Here is a 6,144-nt window from a genome sequence, read left to right on the forward strand (position 1 = left end):
TTGATTTTATATTACTTCTTCCCTGTCTTTTATACACACATACACACACATATATATGAAAAAAGTGTATAATCTGACATAAGATTGATACTGTTTCATAGAAATCTTTAATGACCTTTTAAATAAGGGTTCATCTAATATATTTTAGTATATGTGCTGCCGAAGCGAGCACAATATATTTTATATAGTCCTGCATAGCTATCATTTTGAGAGCTCTTTATTGTTCATCCAGGAGCATACTGCAACTTCTTTTGCCTTTTGAATTATGCTCTTCGTTATTTCCTATATGCTACATCTGGAGGTATTAGAATATTTCAAGTTTGTACAACTGGAAAATATTTTACTTTTAGTTTTCAAAGATATGTTTGCTAAGGATAAAATTCAGAGAGGATAGATATTTTTTTCTCTTTCAGTCCTGTAATTAGTCTAGTTTTTTACACACTTGGTCTTTTTTTTTTCTTACTAATGTGGAATAAGATGCTACTTAATTTTGTTCTTCCATAGCTAATATTTTTTATGTATATGCTTTAATGATTTTTTTCTTTACAATAAGTTTTGAACAATTTCATTTTTGTGTATCTTGGTATGATTTTATTCAAATTTCATGTGCAAAAGTTTCATTTTTCTTGGAAATGTGGTGTTATAAGTTGAACTAAACTCAGAAATTTAAATCTTTAAATATTTATTGCCTACCCCTTTCTACTTTGAGAATTCTAATTATACGAATATAAGTTTCTTGATTTTGACACAGAGTGAACTGATCTGTGATTTCATTTTTATTTTGGACAGTTTTTATTGTTATATTCATTTAAGTTTGTAAATAATTTATTTACAGTGTGCAATCTATTAATCTCATGTGATGTATTAATTTCAAAAATATTTCTCTAAAAATCACTCTTCTACATTGTATATATTTCACACTTCGATATTTGTCTACAATTTTCAATATGATATGTAAGTATTGATTTTCAATAAAGTTAATAAAAAATATGTGATTTCCTCTTGGAGTCTTGCTGTCACACACACACAAACACACACACACACACACACACACACACGTGTTACCTGTCTTTCCCATTTCTTTCCCATTTGCCTTTCCTTACATTTTTTGTTTTGTTTTGTTTTGTTTGCGGAACTGGGGATTGAACTCAGGCCCTTGCACTTGCCAGGGAAGCACTCATTCCACTGAGCCATCTCCCCGGTCCCCCATAATCTCCTTAATCAGAAGATTTGGGACACAAATGTGTTACAGGATGTTAGAGTACAGGTTTTCCTATGTCCTGAGTCCTCCTGACTTTGAAGGATTTATACTAATAGTGTTTGGACAGGATATCATGTCTGCATCTTGTACAATGAATAACTACTATGAAGATAATAATATGCAATGTATTAATTATTGTAGCTGTTCTATTAACCTGTTTTGAAACTCTCATTGCCATTTGTTTCCCAATAAAATCAATTTAAAAAATAAAAATAAAAAGTAAACCCAAATCAGTTTTTTTTTTTTTTTTTTTTTTAAAAGGTTCACATTTCATTCTTCAGGGGTAAAAGCTAATTACAAAAAGCAGTGACTTTCTAAGCTGACACAGTCAGTTAGTTACTAACCTTGGACCAGAATCCAATTCAGTCCTTATCCTCACCAACTGAATGAGGTTCCAACACAGTGCTTCATTGTGCTTCTTGGATTTCTGCATCTAATTATCTGGTTTCTGTATTTTTCTATCAGATGGTCAGCTGCCAACGCACTGCTCCCAAAGGGCCTCACTTGATGACTCCTATTTCTGCCATGTTTTCCTAATCTGCTGCCAGCTTCAGAATCAGATAATACAACTTTTGAAGCAAGAGCAAACATTTCTCAGCATTAGATTATGAACTAGACATTGAATGTCTAAATGAGTGTGCTGAGATTAGAAAAGGGATCTTTATATCTTCTCTGTTTCACTGAGAAATTGAAAAAACTCTTCCCCTCTCTATCACACTAGGTATATGTGCTATGTTGCTTTAAGATTCTGGAATATTATACCTCTCAATACTGTTTTAATGCTGTAAAACAAAGTAAATACATTTATCATGGTTTATCAACATATTAAAGAAGAAATAAAATTTAAAGATAGACTGATATAGACAAAAAGTTATCCATATGTTGCCATTGAAAGACAACTACGTATGTGGAGTTAAAAAACATTACACTTATTCAGACCAATAGCACTGGTATGTACACACCTGTAATCTCAGGTACTTGAGAGGTCGAGGCAAAGGGATACAAAATTCAAAGCGCTCGGACAGCATATCAAGACCCTGTTGCAAATTAAAATGGGGCAGGGATGTAAGTCACTGTAAAATCTTTGAGTTTATTCCCCAGTTAGAACAGAGAGGAAGAGAAGGGGGAGAGAGAGAAAGAGAGAGAGACAGAGACAGAGACAGACACAGAGACAGAGACAGAGAGTCAGAAACAGAGACTGAGAGAGACAGACAGTCAGAAACAGAGACTGAGAGAAACAGAGACAGAGATAGAGACAGAGGCAGAGAGAGACAGAGACAGAGATAGACACAGAGACAGACACAGAGACAGAGAGAGGGGAGAGAGAGAGAGAGAGAGAGAGAGAGAGAGAGAGAGAGCCATCTATTCAGCACAAATGCACACAATAACAGTTTCTTTACTTTCCAAAACTGACCCCAAGACCTTCCACATGCCATGCAAGTACTCTACCACTGAACTACACCTGAAGCCCTTTTATAAAAATTGTATTTTAACAGAGTCCCAATGAGTTACATGGGCTGACCTAGAACTCTGCATCCTATCGCCTCTCTCAAGTAGCTGAGGTTACAAGTTGTACCCTCATGCCTGGCTCTGAAACATTTCATTTTTATCAAAGTTCCCACTTAGGGAGCAGGGATGGCTGAAGTAAGAGTTTAACCACCTCAGACCATCCTTGTTTCCACTGATGTAAACAATCTTGGATCCCTTGATAACTTTCAGGTAAATACTTTTCTTTAATTGTTTTATACATTTATAGTTTTTTAAAGTAACAACTTAAAGCAAGGCAGAGAGTAATGCAATTACTATTTCAAAATGCGTCAAGTTCTTAGACTTCCAGATTTCTCCATTTTCCCTCGGTCTTCTCTGAGATGGTGTCCGATTGATGCATAACAATGGCTAACAGGGCTTCCAGTTCTTGCATGTAGACTCACATCACGAAGGATAAACTTGAGGCATTTGTAGGTAAATGGGTGCTTCTCAGACCATAATGTTAAGTGAAATAAATCAGACACATAGGTCATTGCATGGTTTCTCTTACAAGAAACCAAAATATAAATGAAGAGCAAAATAAAGGATACATAATAGGAAATAGGGAGTTTTTAAAGTTTTCTTTTTTCAACTAGGAAGAGAAAGAAGAGCTAAAATAAGGGATTAGGATAAAGGACAAGGGCCAACCAGATAGCTCAGTAGACTAAAGCACCTACTTAGGCAAGTGCAGGGACTGCGGTTCGATCCCAAGCATGCTGTGCCAGCCCCACCCCCAGGGCATGTTGAGACTTGGGAAGCTGAAAACAGGAGGATTACTACGAGTCCAATCTGTACAGTGAGACCTTGTAGACTCTGTACTAAATACATTTTTAAAAAATAAAAAAGGAATAAAGGACAAGGAATTTTTAAAAGAAAAAATAAAAATTGAGCTTTTTCTAATGGGAAGGGGAGCAAGAGCTGGAGGTAGCGGTAGAAATGAGGTGGAAAGTGAAAACCTTTAGCCTCAAAAAACTCTCTTGCCTCTCTCTCTTGTCCTGAATCCTCTCCTCCCTCTACAGTGTCTTCTCACACCAGACACCAACACCTTCTCCCCACTTCTTCTTTTCATGACTCTTCCTGGAAAAAACAACTCCATTCTCTAAAGCCCTGATCACTGTGGTTCCAGTTCCCTTTCTGCGGGGGCAGATCCTCCATGAAAGTCTGAGTGCTGGTCTGCCAGAGATGTCTTCTGCCTCCACCACTCCTTCAGGGAAGCTGCCATCTTGGTTGATGGAGTCCAAATGATAACCATCACTTTAAGATGGAGACCAGAAAACCAGGGCTGAAGAGATGTACCCCAGACCACAGGGTTGATTTGACCCAGAGCCCAGGCCCGCCAGGTGAGTGAGACTGCCTAGGGCCCACCGGATTCTCATTCAACCCAGAGCCCAGGCCCAGTGTGGAACCCTTCAGCAGAACTCCCTGCAAAGAGGCTAGAGGCAAGACCCACAGGTGATTCAGGAGCAGAACATCTTGCCAGAGTGGCACAGAGGGTTCAACTCAAACGGCTGCAGCAGGAAGAAGTGGAGCACAGCAGCTAGACCCAAGCCACAGAGACAGACACGGAGGATTTTATTCAAATTTCTTGTGCAAAAAGTTCGTTTTTCTTGGAAATGTGGTATTGTAAGTTCAACTAAATTCAGAAATTTTAAATCTTTAAATATTTATTGCCCACCCCTATTTGAGAATTCTAGTTATATGAATATATGTTTCTTTATTTTGACACAGAGTAAACTATTATATGACTGATCTGTGATTTCTTTCTTCTTCATTTTTATTTTTGACAGTTTTTATTGTTATATTCATTTAAGTTTGTAAATAATTTATTTACAGTGTGCAATCTATTAATCTCATGCTATGTATTCATTTACGAAATATTTATCTCTCTTTTTTTTCACAATCTAATGTTTTATTTTATCATCATATACAACCACTTAAGAATGACATAAACTGGCTGGCTGGGTACTGAGAATTGCACCCCTTCTGGACCTTCACATTGAGTTGCATTCCCAGCAGTCTGAGACAGTATCTTGCTAAGTTGCAGTCCCCTTCCTTGACTGCCCCCCAAAGTGCCATGAATCAAGGCACAGACCACTAGGCCCAGCTATGCTTATGCTCTTAGAAAACACAAGGAATAAAAGCAAAGCAATAACATTGTCAAAGAACTTAAAGATGTTAGGTATCTGATAAGAATACAGTAGAGTACACTGATCAGAAATTAAACACTTTAAGGGCCAGTGAGATAGCTCAGTGGACTAAGCACCTGCTTAAGCAAATACAGGGACTGGGATTTGATCTCGGGCACCACAGGCCATGCCAGCCCCACCCCTGGGAGCACTGAGCCAGCCACCAAGATGGGGTGTGGTGGTGCATGCCTATAATCCCAGCACTGGGGAGGATGAAAAAAGGAGGATCACTAGGAGTCTGACTTGCTTAATGGGACCCTGTACTAAATACATTAAAAAAAAAAAAAAAGAAATTAGACATTTTAAACATAAGCTTTATTTTAAACTTAAAGAAATGTTAAAAGTAAACATTTTGCTTTACAAATTAATTGTTACTTAAAACAATTAAGTAAGAACATATTTTTAGTTCAAAATGATAACATCTGTAGAATACATTTGGGTGTTGGCCAAAATTAAAATAAAAAAATTTTTTTGTAGAGTGGCTTTATCATTTTATAAGCCCATCAAAAATAAATAACATGCAATGTGTTAATTGTTGAAACTATCCTACCAATTTAGTTTGAAACTGTCTCATTGCTATTTGTTTCTCAATAAAATTATGGGGAAAAAAAATAAATGACAGTTCCAGCTTCTCAGCATCATCACCAGCATTTGGCAATACCACTGATTTGTATTTTAGCCTTTCCAAGGGCAATGTGATAATTCTTATTGGGTTCTTAACTTGCATTTTGTTAATGGTTAATCATGACTATTAACACTAAAAACATTACTATTCTATATATGATTGCTCAACAATTACTGATATATAAGGTTAAGCAAGTCTTTAACATAATATCCCAGATAACTTTTCAAATACAAAACATTTATACCAGCAAGGAAATTATAAAAAAGTATGTCAGTTATACTGAAGGACTTGAAGACTATTTAGATACAGACAGAATTGCTTCACTTTAGGAAACATACATAGTCACATACAGAATATATCCATTCTTTTTTTTTTAACTTTGCTACCGTTTGTGTGTTTGGTGTTTGTTTGTTTGTTTGTTTGTTTGTTTGTTTGAGAGGGGTACTAAGAATCAAACTCAAGACCTTATGCTTGCCAGGCAGGCACTTGTGCCACCAAGCTATATCCCCAGCTCCCCATTCATTCTTAGTTTTTTCACACAGCCA

Source organism: Octodon degus, unplaced genomic scaffold (assembly GCF_000260255.1).
Source record: "Octodon degus isolate 3935 unplaced genomic scaffold, OctDeg1.0 scaffold00111, whole genome shotgun sequence".
NCBI lineage: Eukaryota > Metazoa > Chordata > Mammalia > Rodentia > Octodontidae > Octodon > Octodon degus.